This window comes from Mustela erminea, chromosome 1, assembly GCF_009829155.1.
Source record: "Mustela erminea isolate mMusErm1 chromosome 1, mMusErm1.Pri, whole genome shotgun sequence".
Lineage (NCBI taxonomy): Eukaryota > Metazoa > Chordata > Mammalia > Carnivora > Mustelidae > Mustela > Mustela erminea.
The window spans coordinates 106848061-106866127 of NC_045614.1; the positions used below are offsets into that span (position 1 = coordinate 106848061).

Sequence of the window (18067 nt, forward strand, 5' to 3'; positions counted from 1 at the left end):
TGAAAGTAGAAAGAAATATCTGTAGAGCAATGTTTTTATAAACCAGACTTGTATTGGAATGGCTGTCAAGTATAAGAATGTTTGTGATAAAAATAATCTCTGTACAAACTCTTGATTTTGAGAAATATTCCAGGGAAGAAATGATTTGATTTGATATGAGATTGTCTATTATTTGAAAAGCAAATTTAGCTTTGCTTTTTAAACTATTCCATCACAACAACCACTCCAGGTTGTTACATTTTGCTGCACTTTCCTATTAAAACACTTGATTAACATGTAATCAATAGTGTTCCTGCTGTGATTATATTCAGCTCCTCTTAGTTGGACAGAAAGTCAGGGGCAAAATGTGGATCTTAATCGGAACCAACCACCTTTGAATATTCTGTCTTTGAATTCTTCTTACATTTAATAGATTTTCTTTTTTAAGGTCTTATATCTGTTCATGGGTTCTGCAGGAGATATGACATCTAATATCTGTGTAGTCATACACAGACTATGGTAGGGTGTAGTCATTGTAATATGTAGTCATACACAGATTATGGTAGGGTGAGGCCGGTGGGGGCGGGGCAGGATGCCTGGCATAGAGTTGGCATCAATGGTTATTCAAAAGTCATGATGATCTAGTAATGTAAATGTTGATAAAATTTTCTTGGTTTCGTGGTTGATAGGTAAATGAACTAAGAGTGAAGACCGATTTCTAGTTCCAGCCCTGACACTGATCCAGGTCAAAAGTGCCATGCATTGCCAGGAGGCTTCAGTCAGGGGTCTCTTGGATTGGCCTGCCCTTGGAAGCCAGAGAGAGTGAATGAGAGCTGGCAAGACAGCAAGGGAACAAGGTGGGGTTCATGCTGCCTTTCTTTGAATACTTTTGAGCCTCAAAGCTCCATGATACATTTACATCTGCATAAACCCTTAGTCTTTGCAGTATATTTAACCTGCTAGACTCCATTGGTATTATTTGAAGAGTCCTATGGACAACATTTTAAGGATCTGTGTATCGAGAAACCAAGCTTCATGATGACTTCCTTATTCTGTGTGCCCAAAGGAACTCTCTTAGCAGGAAAGCAGTTATATTTATGCGGAGATACTGTATTTTATACGGCAGTAGTTACCCAATCTGATTATGTTTCTTTGCCCTTATTCATTTGGAAGATTACTGTTGCTTATCTTATTATTTTGATTAATAGTTGTGAACTTTTACCTGTCCAAATATTTCTCTCTCTAAACTAAAACATGTTCGAAAACCGGGAAGAAAATAAAACAACAACAAAAAACCACTCTGAACATTCAAAAGATAAATTAAGATGTCTTTGTGTAAAATCTTCTGTATCTTGCTTATAAGTGAAGAAATTGATCTGTTGTCATATGATCTGATGTCTGTAGTTCAAACCTAGAATGTTTTGTTTCTTTGTGCAAAAATACAGGAAGCCATATAGAACAGGAAAAAGGATAAAGAATGACAACAGTCAACTGTGAGTGAGAGCTTTAGAAAACAACTCAATGAAAAGAAAAGACAGGGCTGCCTGGGTGCCTCAGTGGGTTAAGCCTCTGCCTTCAGCTCAGGTCGTGATCTCAGGGTCCTGGGATCGAGTCCCACATAAGGCTCTCTGCTAGGCAGGGAGCCTGCTCCTTCCTCTCTCTCTATTTGTGATATTTCTCTGTCAAATAAATAAAATCATTTAAAAAAAGAAAAGAAAAGACAGCAGGATGTTAAATCCATATTAGAAAAACTTCCGCAGGAAAAGGAGGAAAGTGAATGTATAAAAATCTCACAGTCTTTAGTTGATCGTACAAAGCTATCCAGCATGTTACCCTCAGTATAGTTCACTTCCCTAATGTTTCACTCAACTGAATTTTTCTCTTCAAGATTTCATACATTTGGCACTTTTATTTTTGACAGAAGGTCTCCAATTGGTAGCAAACCAAAACAGTAGAATAACCACTAAATCAGACTGGCATGGAGGATGTGGGGATTTAGTGATGGAAAGATATATTGTTTGGGACGCCTGGGTGGCTCAGTTGGTTGGACGACTGCCTTCGGCTCAGGTCATGATCCCAGAGTCCTGGGATCGAGTCCCACATCGGGCTCCCGGCTCCATGGGGAGTCTGCTTCTCCCTCTGACCTTCTCCTCGCTCATGCTCTCTCTCCCTGTCTCTCTCTCAAATAAATAAATAAAATCTTAAAAAAAAAAAAGAAAGATATATTGTTTTATTTTAGAAAATTCTTTTAAATTAGGTTGCAGTTTAGCAGTGGAGAGAAGACTGGAAACCCCCAGGCACATACACTTCATTGTCTCTTCTGTTCAAAAATTATAACAAGTAATTTTTCATATAATTTTCTTTTATTTCCCAAGAGAAAGGATTTTTCCTCTTCTTCACCCTGCCTTTATTTTTCCTTTAGAAAACATCACAAGGGCACAGAGTTAAATTAACCAGAGAAAACTTTGATTGACTTAAATGAAATCTCCTTCCCCCACTTTCATCTCTGTGTCTCGTTTGTTTATGTATAAGATTTAAGTAAAATTCTGGGAGAACATCTAATCAAAACCACCTCTGAGGAGGTCACTTGTTCAGCTAGTGTAAGTGTGTGTGTGTGTTTATGTATATATATACACATATGTACTCATAAGTACACCTATATATGCTTTTCAGTAGATGGAGAAATAGATTGACTTTACAAACCAGAAAATTAATAGAGAATTTTACAGTATTTTTCTCCATATTTATCTCAATACCTTAGAGATGAGATCACGTGTATAAATATTTGAGTAATTAATTTTTTCCTTTAATATTCCCATTATCAATATCCCTTACAAAAATTAGAATAGAAGGATGCTGACTTTGAGGTACATATTGTTCTATGTCTGTGACTGTATGATGCCAAATTGGTCTATGAATACTAAAAAAAAAAATTGGTTGGTATTCTCAAGACTGTGCCCAACACAAAGCTACACATTTGAGAAGAAGACACAGGGTTTGGAGTTACCTAGCTGGGTCAAATGTGAACAGTGCCAGCCCTTAGAGGGTCACTTATGTCATGCTGAATAGAATTCTGATTTGAACCTATGATAACGAGTGGTTTAAAACTTATTATGGATATAACTAAAATTTAGTTTGAATTTTAGCCATTGTGTATTTTGGTTGGGTGTAGCTGCATATATTTTGAGATTTAACTGAAATCATTATCCATTGCCTTCCTATTTCTACTTAAGTAGAATTTTGAATTGGGTTAGACACATGGTTCTCATGCTACTTTAATACAAATATTGTCAAGTATAGCATGCTTTGCTTTTCTGAGGACTTTGGGAAAATACTTTCTTTTTTTTTTAATTAAGATTCACAATCTGTTCCTCTAGGAGTTTATTGTCAAAGGTTACATAATTTTGCTATTTTGTCTTAAAACTTGGAAATAATGGATTTCTATGGCTAATTTATTTTTTTTTATTGTGTTACGTTAGTCACCATAAAATACATCATTAGTTTTTGAGGCAGTGTTCCAAGATTCATTGTTTATGTACAACACCCAATTCTCCATGCAGTATGTGCCCACCACAATACCCACCGCCAGGCTCACCCATCCCTCCCCCCCAAAAATACCCTCAGTTTGTTTCTTGGAGTCCACATTCTCTCATGGTTTGTCTCCCCTCTGATTTCCCCCAACTCACTTTTCCTTTTCTTCTCCCAATTTTCTCTTATTTCCAAAAGTTTCTCACACTTACACCTATTACCTATTACTTATATCTTTTGATCTGTATCAGTAAGCCAGTACTCCCCAGAGTATTTATTTGGAGAAAAAGTCAGATATGTACAGAAATGTTTTGGAGTACTCCCCTGGCTATAGTGATCATTTAAGAAAAAAAAAAGTGACATAAGAGTTCCAAACACTTATGGTCATAGAATAATTAATAAATTGTTTCACATACTTAGATATTTTCAGGTTTTTTTAAACAATCTAATCAATGATACTAAATCCTAGTCAATGATACTAAATCACTAGATGACCTTATAAAAAGCCACTTATTCATATATAAATAATGTACAGTGCATGGGCTAGGAAAATGATCATTTAAGGCTATTTAGTAAGAGTTAATTGCATTGTATATATAGACAGATAAACATATATTCCTACATATATAGACACATATATGTACATAGATGTATGTGTGTACATATATTTGTGTGTGTGTGTGTGTATGTAACTTTATAGCTTATCATAGAAGAAGTGATTCAAAGCCCCTCAAATTATTAATATGGGTCCAATCTGTACATAATTTGGTGGAGGCACAGTCACTTTAATAAAATACAGGATAAGAATCTGTTTGTTTGCTATAGCAAACAGTAGTTTCCAGCTTATCATATGAAGAAATATGTATCACGAAGAGATTCAAGATTCAAGTTCTGACCCTGATACCTCTAGCATTTGCAACATGGGCAAATCATTTCTCCTCTGTGAGTCTCTGCTTCTATTCTATGAAACAGGATTCTAATTTTTGCTCTGCCACCTCATTGGGATGTTCTCAAGAGAAAATAAAATAATGACTGTAGAAGCCCTACAATGCTCCCCTTATGTAAATGATGATATAGTTATTGAATGTTCTTGTGCTCAGTAAGTTCTAGGGTGCATTGAAAAATAAAGGGTCCTTACAATTTTTGCAGGCTATCCAGAACTGAGATCAGAACGCTTAGCCACAAATATGCCTAGTATGTCCCCAAGTCTTGTACATAATCAGGAAATACCCTGTTATAAGAATATTTATAATTCTGGGACACCTAGGTGGCTCATTCATTAAGTGTCTGCCTTAGGCTCAGGTCATGATCCCAGGTTCCTGGGATCAAGCTGTGTGTTGGGCTTCCTGCTCAGCAGGAAGCCTGCTTCTCCCTCTTCTATTCCCCCTGCTTGTGTTCCCTCTCTTGCTGTCTCTCTCTCTCTGTAAAATAAATAAATAAATAAAATCTTTTTTAAAAAGGGAATATTTGTAATTCTTTTATAGGACCCCATTATTGATATAGCATGATTTACCTTGTGATACAGGTAATGCTGGGCATCATCAGCTGATGTAGTGGTAAGTTTTTCAGGTCAGTCATCTACATAACAAGTCACAGATTTCTTTCCTATTTCAAAGCCATCATTTACAAACCTGTATGGCCTTTGACTTCTTCTATGTATCATAAGACTAGAAATCTGAAAGCATTTTTTTTTTAAAACTACAGTGTACATTATTTAGTTTGAATATGTATACTTCCTTCCAGAGAGTAGTATTACTGTATAAAAATGAGAAATCACTATTTGGTAATATTCTGAAGAGACTTTTTGTTTGTTTGTTTTAATCGCCGGATATAAGTTGGTAAAATCTTTTAGCAAATGGAAAGTGGTATTCTAACTTGGTATCTGTTGTATACATGTGTTAGGTGTTAACATGTATTATACAGGCATTTTCTTATTTAATCACTGACACATTTAGGTGCTGTAAATGCTGTGATTAATTCCAGATGAGTATTAATAGATGAGAGGCTGGATTTCTGAAGAGAAAATAAATCTGTCTCAGGTTGCATGGCTAAAAAATGGTAAGACCAAGAGCTGGGCCAATCTGGCTTCAGGAGACTTGCCCTTAATTACATTGAACCTAAGAGTTATCCTCTATGGACACATGTGCCTAGCACAACTTTCCTTTCACTATTTTTTTTTTAAGATTTTATTTACTTATTTGACAGACAGAGATCACAAGCAGATAGAGAGGCAAGCAGAGAGTGAGAGAGGAGGAAGCAGGCTCTCAGGATCCCAGGACCCTGAGATCATGACCTGAGCCGAAGGTAGAGGCTTAACCCTCTGAGCCACCCAGGCACCCTCCTTTCACTATTTTTTGTAAAGCTCTTAGCCCTTTTCACTAAAGCCATATTGATGTTAATTGAACATAGAGATATGATGGATAGGCAGAGCAGTCTGGGCAGAGGCTTTGAAATGAGATATTAGAAAAGATCTGGGTTCCAGTCCAAGCTTGCATACACACAGAGTCAGCTTGCAAATATCAGCTGATCTCTTTGAGCTTCAATTTTTTATCCCCAATGGGAAGATGATAAACCAATTCTATGAGATTATTGGAAGTCTGAATGAGGCAATGTCAGCTGTATTATAAAATAAGTTGCTATAACTGGGCCTAATATCTCTTTTTTAAAAAGTACTGGGTAAATTCTACTTATTTCCATAGTGAAGAGGAAACTGATATTTACAGAATATTTAATATGTCCCAAGTGCTTTACTTACACTGTCATACTAACTACAAACCTAGAAATTTAATGTTATTATCCTGATTTTATAGTGAGAAACAGAGGTTACCTCTCACATAATGCCAATATCTGGACTTCTCTTTTCTTCTGTAGGCTGGAGCATGGTCTGTAGTACCCCGTGAGATCCAGTCTGTGCCGCATGTTGACATGAATGGTCTTTGTATTTGCCTGTTTGAATTCTCTACCTGCTTTTCATTTGTTTATTTATTTCCCTCCCTATCTTTCTATGGCTGTTCCTTATTCTTCTTACATTTCTTTAGGCACAAAAAGTTGAGAGGTGCTGTTCTGTCTCTCCTAATCACCAGTCACATTGCTTAATTTGTTTTCTTTATAGCTCTTGTCACTGTGTGAAATTATTTATATATTTATCTAAGCATTGACTGACTCATCTAGTAGATGATAAACTCCATGAGACCAGGGACCTTTTCTACCTTGTTTGCTCTTGGCCAGCACTCAAAGTTGGCTTGGCACATTAGGTTTACAATCAGTAATTGCTGAATGAATGAATGATGTTCATTTGTTTCTTAAAATCTTTTTTCTTGGGCGCCTGGGTGGCTCAGTGGGTTGAGCCGCTGCCTTCAGCTCAGGTCATGATCTCAGGGTCCTGGGATTGAGTCCCGCATCGGGCTCTCTGCTCAGCAGGAGCCTGCTTCCTCCTCTCTCTCTCTCTGCCTGCCTCTCTGCCTACTCGTGATCTCTCTTTGCAAATAAATAAATAAAATCTTTAAAAAAAAAAAATCTTTTTTCTTTGTAGGCTGAGGCTCATCAAATCATTTTAAATATAACCTTTAGTTGTTTGAATGTTTATTCATGTTTTCCCTGAATGTCACCTAATTTCTGGCAAGGATTTCTTGGTGCTAATAGGCTTGAGTATTTGGTAAATAATTTGAATCTGTGCTGGTACAGCTAGGGCATTTCATTTTGACATGGGTTCTCTTTGGAATCATGATTGATGATTCTCAACCATGATAGAAAGTAAAGCATGTAAGACATAGTATACATGAAAACTCATGAGAGAATTTTGAAAACCATTAAAATGCAAAGACAGTGATTATATTTTGAGTAAACAGTTTTCAGGCAATATTTAAAGTACAGTTCCATAGAAAAAAATTGTATTTATAAAAATGGTCCAGATCCCTGGATAACAAAGAAAAGCTAGTGTTGGGATAGACTCCCTAACTGGAGATTTTGCCTACTTTGTTACTGAAAACTCATTACTAAAAAAGTTGATTACTAAATAGGTGCTTGAGGTCACTTTTCATAGCCAGAATCCTAATTATGAAAACTTGATAGTTGAAGAGTCAAGAAATAGGATGGCTATGGATGGAGTTTCAGGCTTTCAGTTAAAAATGCAGAATCACCAATTAAGATAAATATCATTTGGGTTTTGAGCATAAATTTAATCCGGATATCATAAAATATCACATTATAATTTAGTGAAGATACTCTTAAAAAATTTAATCAAAGGAATAAATCAGTTTTTAAAGGGAGATTCATGAATCCCTTGGGATAAAGATTCTCTGTTTTCTGTTTCTCTTAAATGACACACAAATGGTTTATGTAATTGTACTTAAGCTTTGATAATATTTCTGGATAACTAGGTGTAATCTACATTATTGCTATACATTGCTCTGATTCCTTGCTATGAAATATTTTTCTTCTGTTAGGTAATTGTTTGTATTTTGTAAATGACGGATCATTGTTATACAGAATAGTATCATAATTCACAAACTTTCTTCAGTACCCACATTTCCCTTGAAAACTTGTGCCTAAAGTTATTTCTATAATAAACACCCAAATCCTGAAGCACTTTTGGCAAAAATTTCATTCTAAAGCCTGTTCTTTAACTTATTTCTAGAGATGATAGTGCCTTATTAAATAGTGACTGTCAACTTTACTTTTCCTTGATAACTAGAGTTATTAAATAAAGTTACTCCACCTGGAAGCCCTTTTGGATCAAGCTGAGTAAAGGAATGACCTGTGCTCCCATAGGTGTTTATATCTTGACATTTATCATTTAGTTTGGAAAATAATACAATATGTTTCTTTCCACTGATCATGAGTTTCTCAAAAGAAAATGATCCAGATGCCATGTCAACTCTTGTAAACTCAGGTTCTAGCATAGTTCCTGGCACATACTAAGCATTAAATAAGTAGCTGATGAACTTTGAAACCTGGGTGAATAGTTTGTTCTTTTTAGGTCCATTCTCGGAAGCACTTACGGTTTTGGGTTGATTTGCTTCTTTACTCAACAGCCCCCGTCTATTTTGGGGTTAGTGGTTTTACTGCTTTGGCTAGCTTTTCTCACCTAATCTATTCTCACTTGTGTTAGCTTTCAGATCTTTTCTGATGGTTGCTGTTTCTAATCTTCTTTGATGCAATAGACCAGATAACTAAGCACATTAAAACAATGAGCTAAATTTTACAGACCGTTAACTTCCGAATAACTTCCGAACAAAGCTATGTGCTTAGCATTGTGTTAGGCATCATAATGGTATAAAGAATATATCAGACACAGTTCTTCCCTGATTTGGAGAGGCAGTATGTGAAAAGGGAATACAACTGGAGAATGAGATAATATATATATTCAGTGCTGAATTGTGTTGTACAGATGAGAGTAAAGAAAGTGAGGCTAAGGAAATTAGGCAATAATGGAAGGCTTAAATGATTATGGCAGGCTATATGATTAGATTTAAACCTGGAAAGTTTAAGCAAACAGAAGCAGATGAGGTGATTGACAGTATTGAAGTTATTTGTAGGAAAAAGTCTAGTTCAGACAAATATTTATGTTTGGCCATTAATTTTCTATGTTAGCATTACTTTTATTTGTAGATTGCTCTATCACTTAGAACTGGATAGAATGTAAATTTTATATTATTAGAGAGAGTCTAATTTATTAGAGAGAGAGCAAGCGGAGAGAGTCAGTGAGAAAAGGAGAGAGAATCTCAGGCCTGCTCCCCACTGAACCTAGAGCCCAACACAGGGCTCAAACCTAGGGCCTGAGATCACAGCCTGAGTCGAAACCAAGAGTTAGGCACATAACCAACTGAACCACAGAGGCACTCTGGATGGAATGTAAATTCTAAAGATATTTTGAAACTTTAGAATGGACGATGTTTTCCATCACAAACACTCACAGATCGTAAAACTTATGTCTCTGCAGTAAGCAGTAATGCCTTTTACATTCCAGGTGTGTGTGTGTCATGGCTCAGCAACATGGATGTAATGCCTTAAAGTTCTCCATAAGTAGCCCAAACCATCCTTTAGTTTCATGACATAATTATTTGATTGTTTGATGATAAAATGAAGATAATTTTATGAAAATCAATCTCGAGAGCACACTCAAATGATAATAAAAATTATCCTAAATGTTTTTCAAATATAAAGTATTAAAATTAATAAAATGAATTCTTTCTTCATTTGGCTTTATGAATATGTTCACCCTGGCCTCTCATATGTGCCTTTTTGAAGATTGTTTAAAAATTCTGTTTTGGAAACTTCTGTATCCTCCATTAGTATGTGTACCTAAAACAACCAAAACTCTGGTCATGATTCCAGAAATCAGTGATTTCAGCCAGACTGTGGATTACTCTGAGTACCTTGGCAGGGTGGGGTGAAGAAGAACAGATTTCTTGGTGTTTTAAATTCTCCGTAACTCAGTAACACCACAATACTCAGCACTAGTAACTGTGAATGGAAACTTTTCCAACCAGAGGCTGCCTTTGATGCATATGGGACTTGGAGGGTTTTATGATTTGGCAAGAATTTTAAGGAGGCTAACATATTGGGGAGAGAAAAATCCCATCGTAATATTCACTTCTTTCTGATGGGTGCCAGCAACGCATGGGATGGGAAATATAGCCAGGTATCTGATGGAACACCATTTGGAGCATGGGGATTAATCCTTTTCCTCCTCAGCTTTTTAAAATTCATCTTGTAACAAAAGCATCTCTTGCTTCAAGATTTGGTTAAATTATCACCTCCTCTTTGAAATCTTCACTTGCATTAGCAGAATGAATGACTTTCCCTTTCTAAGTCAGATGTTCTGTGCTTCTGTCAGTCAAAAGGGTACGTTTTCGTTTAACTGAGTATATATCCAGCTCTCTCCCCAACTGTGATCTCTCCAGGGACAGACACCAGGTTGTGCTCATTTTTAGATCTCCAACACATAGTAGAAATTCAGACATTTATCATCATAGTGAATGGGCACACTTAGTTCTTAGTTGGCTTGATTGTCTCTGGTAATTTCCACTAAAAACAGTATAACCTTGAAATAGTCTAAAATCTTACTTTTCTACACTCACAACAGGAAGTATTTGCAAAGAGGTGTTATTTCATTTATTTCATGCAAGAAGTTTTAATTACTAAGGGTATCCATGAAAACAGTTATGCAGATTTGATCCAAAAGGTGGTTCACAGCATGAGTACCAAATATAAAAGTATAATTAGGTTCTGGTACATTTCAGTTTTTATTGTGGGGTAGGAAATGAAGCAAGAAATTTAAAATTTAAAAAGAATTTTAGATTATAATGTGAAAAAAACAGTAGCAAAACCATACTCAAAGGATGGATTCTTAGATATTTATTTACAAAGACCATTTTTAAAGGAGAAGATACCATCTAGTAATATTTTATTTACTCATTTTCTTTATTCCATATAGTAAATTGTTATTTTTCATAACTCATTGATTTAGAAAATAAGTTCTTCATATGAAGAGATTTGTTTGGGATTATAGTGAAAAAAAGACTAGATTTGGAATCAGGAAGCTTGAATTTTAGTATTGTCTTGATCTATTATGAAATATATGGCTATGGCCAATCCCTCTATTTCACTGAGACTCAGATACCTCATCTGTAAAGTGGAGATAATTCCAGTCACATAGGGATTAATTGCCTACCTACTCCTAAGGGCTTTGGGGATTAAATGGAATGATTCATTTTTCATGTCATAGTGGACCAGTATATAATTCAGGGCCTGAATACTTCCTTGATTTGTTGGGTTCTATTAAATCTCACATGTAAGTAGTATATGGGGATAGCTTGTTATATATTTAGATTGTGATGTACCTTTGACTATAGGTTACTTTCCCTCTCACACATTGGTGGAGCCTAACTGGGGTAGCTTCCAGGCAGCCCATTTAGCTTGTTGAGCATAACTCCCAGTAACATATAATTTCAGTGTCACCACCAATTTGATCATAGTTTGGAACTCTCTGCATACCACCAGGGTCTGTGAGTCAAAGTTCAACCTCTCCAGTAGTTTTCTTAGTGACTTCAAGAACTCATTGTAAGACCACCACACCAATGATTCTATGTCTCTGGAAAGCTGATATATTACAGTAGAGTCTGTCCAAAGTTTAATGCTTTCTGAGTTATTGGGAACTTGAGATTTGGAATTTTGTTCTTTTTACTCCCTAACTGTATTGATCTGCCATGAGAGTCACAGTGAGCATTATTCTTTCCCTGTGGAATAGAAGATAAAAGGCAGTATGACCTGATTCTCAAAAATCCAAGTAGATTGGTATACTTTGTTCTTCCTCTCCCCACCCCTTTTTAGCCCTCTCTTCCCACCCCTGCCCATAGCTAGAGACTTGTGGTTATGAAGGAAAATTGCAAAGCCCATACTATATTTTTTTATACTTATGTTGTTCCCTTGTATAAAGATTATTTGAAGGGAATAACTATAATGAGAGAATATTTCTGCAAAGATCTCAAAGTATTTGGTTAACAAGATATCCATTGAGCAATATTAATTGATCATCCATGATGGGCAAGTTACCTTGTGGCCATCAAAATATCATCAAGGGTACGAAGTAAATACTCTATCCTTCTTGCCATTAAGAACTTTCCAAACTAGAAAGGATGTTAAAATTTGGAGTATTGATTACTGATGTGTCTTTTCTGGGTTCCGATCAGTAAAAAATAGGGTCAAGAGTGCAAATGGTAACAAAATATCTTTTTTTATTAGTGGCAAGTATCTGGTAATTGGAAAAGTTGCAATGCAAATTTATTTTTGATCTGAGACAAAGCCTGAGGTTATTTGTGGGTCTCTGGATATAGACCTCAGAGCTATAGCCTCCCTGTAAGGAGAGCTATGTCAAGAAAGTGATCCCATGTGCTTCCCCTCCCTGCTATGCAAAGTTCTCTGTAGGAGCAGGAATGAATGAAAGAATAGCAGACCTCTACTTACCCCTCAGATGAGAGAACCTGGACTCTATTTCAGAAGTGCTGACCACATGGGATTATGAGGGGCAGGAGGAGCCTTAGTCTCCATGAAGCAGGTAGAGAAATAGATGGAATTATGCTTTTCCCCCACCTTTGAACCTAACTAGCCCTATATATTTTTTATATGACCAGAGAAACATGAAATTGGGATTCTCTCCTAACAAGTAATGATAAAGTGTATATACAGATAATTACTATAACTAAAGTCTCCTAAAAACTTCAACACTCTAACTAATTATATGTGTCTGTGGAAATTATCTTAAATCATCTTTGGAACAAGCAATATATAAATAAAAATAAATACTTCTACTCACTTTTAATGAAAAGCTCAGTCACCTCTCCAGGATTAAAGAGATGTGAAAAATAATATTTTGTTTTTGAAGAAAATAAGATAAATCTCAAGGTTTTATGCAGAGAGAATCACAATTAAAAGAGAACTTTCTATACTTTTATTAATATTACAAATAATATAAATAATGATAGTTATGTACTGAGGCCCCATATGTGCCAAGTATGTACTAAATCTTTCATGGTGGTTACATTTGCTTACATTTAAAAAATAATACTCAAGGATATGCTTTATGTCTTTTACCTAATGAAAAATTCTCTTATACATCTGTTGTACCTTTATTTTTCAAGAGTCTGTTTAGTGACTATGTCTTCTGAGAAGTCTTCCATAATTTGCTCTCACCTCATTCTTTCTTAGTTCCTGGAAACCTTGTAGTACTCCCTGCAAAACATAGCACTTACCCAATAGCACAAGGCATTCATTTGATCTGTTTACATGTGCATTTCTTACACCTCACCTCATGGGCAGAACACAGGTTCTGTATGTCTCTGTACTTTCTCCCAACAACTGTATCTCACTTAGTACCTTACAACTGTAAATTATTAATAGTCATGACTTTTGTTTACTACCCTTTGTGAGTTAGAAATTAGGAGGATTTGATCCTTTCAATTTGAATTTTTATTTGTTTAAATATATCAATAATTTATTATATGAAAGATAAATATATTTCATCTTCATGCATAGCAAAATAAATTATTTCTGACAATATTTTAACATTATAGGCCATCCATACTGGATATTGTACAATTCATGATAAACAGACATTTCTACCTGGCCTAATTCTAAGTTGAGAAATAATTCCTATTTTGGCAGTTTTGTTTTCTAGTATCTCCTTCCACGATATGTTGAATAATTATAAAGAGATAGAATTTGCTGGGAAAAATCATCATTGATTTTGAAGGGTTACTTGTTTGGGAGTCAGAAACCTTACCCTATTCCTACTTCAGCTTCTGATTCATACTGGAACTTTAGGAGGTCTTTTCATTCTTATTCTAGTAATACTTATGGAATGTGCATTGTTTATTAGTCTCTGTTTTAGACTCTGGAGGTATTGTAATGAGCAAAATATACAAATATTTATGCTTTTGTGGTGGCATGAATTTTAATTTTCCTTTTTTGACTTTGGCATATTCCCCTATAGAAAAGAAACTCCACACTTGATAAAATGAGAGGATAAGATGTGAAACTCTCTGGATCCATCCATGTCTAACACACCAGAATTACACTTTCTGATAAGTAAATGTTTGTGACAGTTAAGGACTAGAAGTTAAAATTGTAAAACAGGCAACATCATTCTCTTCCAAGATATTAACAGTTTAGTCACATAAATGCCTTAGTAACTGTCAAGGCAAGTGTCTTCCTGTTACCACCAGCAAGGAAACAAGTTCCCCAGATAGGGCACTTCAGTTTCACATCCAAGCTAAACTTTGGTTCAGACCTCTCAGTATGGTTTCCTATAGATTTGCTAAAATAGAACATGATTCCAACCTTCTAGGGGAGGTACCACTAAAAATTGCAAAATGAGTGATGTTAACATACACCTAATGTGGCAGCAGAGTTTGAGATCATCTGCAAGCCCTATTTAACCTTAGTGGGAGATTTAATGAACACTGGGCAGCAGTAATCAATCTTCAGAGTCTCACGAGATAATGTTTCTAATTTGCATTATTCTCCAAAACCATCTTACCAACTTTCTATGCCCTTTATGTAAGAAATAAGACTGAATCATAAGGTTTTATTAAAAGTTTGAGAAATATTGTCTCAGACTATTTGGTCTAGCTCATTCTGAAAGGAAGTATTAGATGAGTCAATGAGAGAACAACCCTGGAATCCATTCAGTAAATTATTTATTCATGTTTTACTCTAAGTACACCATAGCTTATAATCCCTGCCCACAATATGTACCTACAACATAGATGGTGTTATAAATAATATAAACATAATATGATAAGTAATATAATCATCCCATGTACCTTAGTGTATGAGAACATAGTTAAGGAGTGAATAAATCTCCTTATTTAAATACTTCAGAGTAGAAGTAATACATGCACTGGGTAATACATTAACTGGAAATACATGAACATGAGAAATGCTGAGGCTCTTATAGTTCTGTGAAAAGGAGGAAGGGCATTCCAGGCAGAAGGAACAGCACATATAAAGGGGAAAACATACAAAAGCCATATGGGATCACTAGTGAAAAATGAACTTCTGATTTCTGGTTTCTGGTCCTAGATTGCTGAAAAGTCATTGTGGCCATCCTCATAATAAGAAATAAGTTGAACAAATGAAAATTCATAATTCTTCTTAGATTTATTAGAGAATTGGGATCACAGCGCAAACCACCAGTTGAAAATGGAGGGGTGAGAAACTCAGAGTCAGAGCTTACTAAGGGCAGAGGCTACTGCTGGTTCCTGATAGGAACACGTGAAGGGTCATGGACCAATGTTGGAGCTTGAGAGAAAAAATCTTCCTGAAGACCTACTCTTTGTAAGGGGCACATGTTCATGAGTCTTAGCCTTAGGAACCCAACTAAGTTCTTTGAGGGTGAAAATTAGAGGAAAAAAGGCCTCTTGTACATGGCAGGGGGAAGAAGAGAGTAACCATTTTAAAGTATACCAAGAGCATTTGTTCTTACTGAGAAAGGCCTGCCCTTGGAGGAAACTACTTTACCAGAGCCTGATCATCCCAGGATCAACATGGGTTTTGCCAAAGCCTAACCAAGAGGGAGAAGGGAAATGTTGAACTATACCCCCCTTTAGCTTTTCCCTCTCACAAAGAAGCTGAGAAGTACTTGTAAAAGGCACAGCCTGGGGGAACAGGCCTACTAAAAGATGAAAGCTTACCGTAGGGATATGGAATGTTTTCTGTCTTCCCCACATCTTACCACCACACTACAGAACTCTGTAATTATGGGGGATTGCAGCTGAGAATAACTACTAAGTTCACACTCTATTTAAGAAGGAGCCTCTAGGGAAAACCAAAGACAACAGGGGAGACAAAAAAAAAAGGAAAATAGAAAAATGTTAACCTCAAGCTCTCAGACCTCAAACTCTAGCAAACAGTAAACCCAGCTTGAATTCTAGCTAAATAAGGATAAAACTTACACTAAAAGCCTATTTACCTCTGTTTTTTTTTTTTTTTTTAATTTTTACCCAATGCATTTTGTCTGGCTTTTCACCAAAAAATTACAATCTATGCCTAAAAAACATACTTAGAAGAAAGAAATCAAGCATCAGAAGCAGACTAAGATATGGCAGAGATTTTGGAATGATTCAGACAAGGAACTTAACCTAACTGATTAATAGGATAAAGACTGTAAGGTAGTAAGTGGACAGCATGCAAGAACAGATGGGTAATGTAAGAACAGAGATGGAAAGTCTAAGAAGAACATCAAGAGGAAATGCTAGAAATAAAAAGCACCCAGGAAATGAAGAATGCCTTTGATGATGTTTAGTAGACTGGACATAGCCAAAGAAAGAAATAAGGAGCTTGAATATGTCTCAAGTAGAAACTTCCCAAACTGAAAAATAAAGAGAAAAAAAATCCAGAAGAAAATATCCAAGAACTGTGGGACAATTATAAAAGGTGTAGCATAGATGTGTATTGAGAATGCCAGAAAGAGAAGACAAATAAATAGCAGAAATATTTGAAGTAATAATTTCTGGAAATTTCCCCCAAATTAATAAAATACATGAAACCACACATACAGAAGTTCAGGGAATACCAAGCAGGAAAATTAAAAAGAAACATACACCTAGACATATCATGTTCAAACTACAGAAAATCAAAGAAAAAGAGAATGTCTTGAAAGAATCTAGAAGGTGGGAAGAGCACATTGTCTAGAGAGGAACAAGCAAAAGAATTGTCTTCAGAAAACACAAGCAAGAAGTGGGTGGAGTAAGGTATTTTAAGTTTTTAAAGGGAAAAAAAAAAAAACTACTAACATGGAATTCTGTATCCAGCAAAATTATCTTTCAAAATTTAAAGAGCAGTAAAGACTTTCTTAAACAGACGTTGAGGAAATTTGTTGCCAGGATATTTGTTTCAACCTGTCTTGAAAGACATGTTAAAATAAATTGTTCTGAGAGAAGGAAGATGATATAGGTCAGAAACTCGGATGTATATATATAATGGAGGAGTGGTAGAGAAGGGTTAGATGAAGGCAAAAGCTTAATTTGTCTGAGTTCAAATTAATAATAGTAACAGTGTTTTTGGTGTATAGCTTATGGTCAATGGCAATAGCAGCAATTTTATAAGGGAAAGTAGGGAGGAATTGGGCATACTCTGTTATAGGGTACTTCCACTAACTGCCAAGTGATATAGTCTGTTTGATAGTGACTTGGGTTACCTGGGTGGCTCAGTTGATTGAATATACAACTCTAGATTTTAACTCAGCAGAAAGTTTGCTTGGGGATTCTCTCTCTCTCTCTTCTTTTGTCTCTCCCTGCCCCTCACCCTCTGCCCCTGCTTTTGCATGCTCTCTCTCTGTCTCTCAAATAAGTAAGTCTTTTTTTTAAAAAAGAGAGTGACTTTGGACTATCATAAATATATATTGCAAACTCTATTAGGACAATATCTAAAAAAATGAAGGAAATATGATTGATATGCTAAGAAAGGGGAGAAAATGCAGTCATATAAAATGATCAGAGCAGAGAAAGAGAGGAAGTCAAAAAACAAAACAAAACAGAACAAAGGCAACAAATAAAAAATATTAATAAATATGTTTTCCAGCTGTGTCAATATTTACCTTCAATGTGAATGGTCTAAATATAGTAATTAAAGAGATTATCAGGGAGCCTGTGGCTCAGTGGGTTAAAGCCTCTGCCTTCCACTTAGGTCATGGTCCCAGGCTCCTGGGATTGAGCCCTGCATCAGGCTCTGTGCTCAGAGGTGAGCCTGCTTCCCGCCCCTGTCTCTGCCTGCCTCTCTGCCTACTTGTGATCTCTGTCTGTGAAATAAATAAATAAAATCTTAAAAAAAAATAAAGAGATTATCAGTAGATAAAATTTAAAAGACCCCACCAAATGCCATCTACAAGAAACCCTCTTGAAATATAAAAATATGTACATATTTAAAGTGAAAGGATGAATAAGAATATTTTGTGCTAACACTAAGGAAAAGAATGTTGGGAGTAGCTATTTTCATTTCAGATAGGGCAGACTTCAGGATAAAGAAAATTATCAGGGATAAGGAACAGCATTACTTAATA

General features: G+C 35.7%; 1 protein-coding gene across 5 annotated transcripts in view; it reads left to right on the plus strand.

Moving 5' to 3' along the window:
- FGF12 (fibroblast growth factor 12) overlaps window positions 1–18067 on the plus strand; it is a 559676-nt gene that overhangs the window by 401882 nt on the left and 139727 nt on the right. The gene's annotated exons all lie outside the window — the stretch shown is intronic.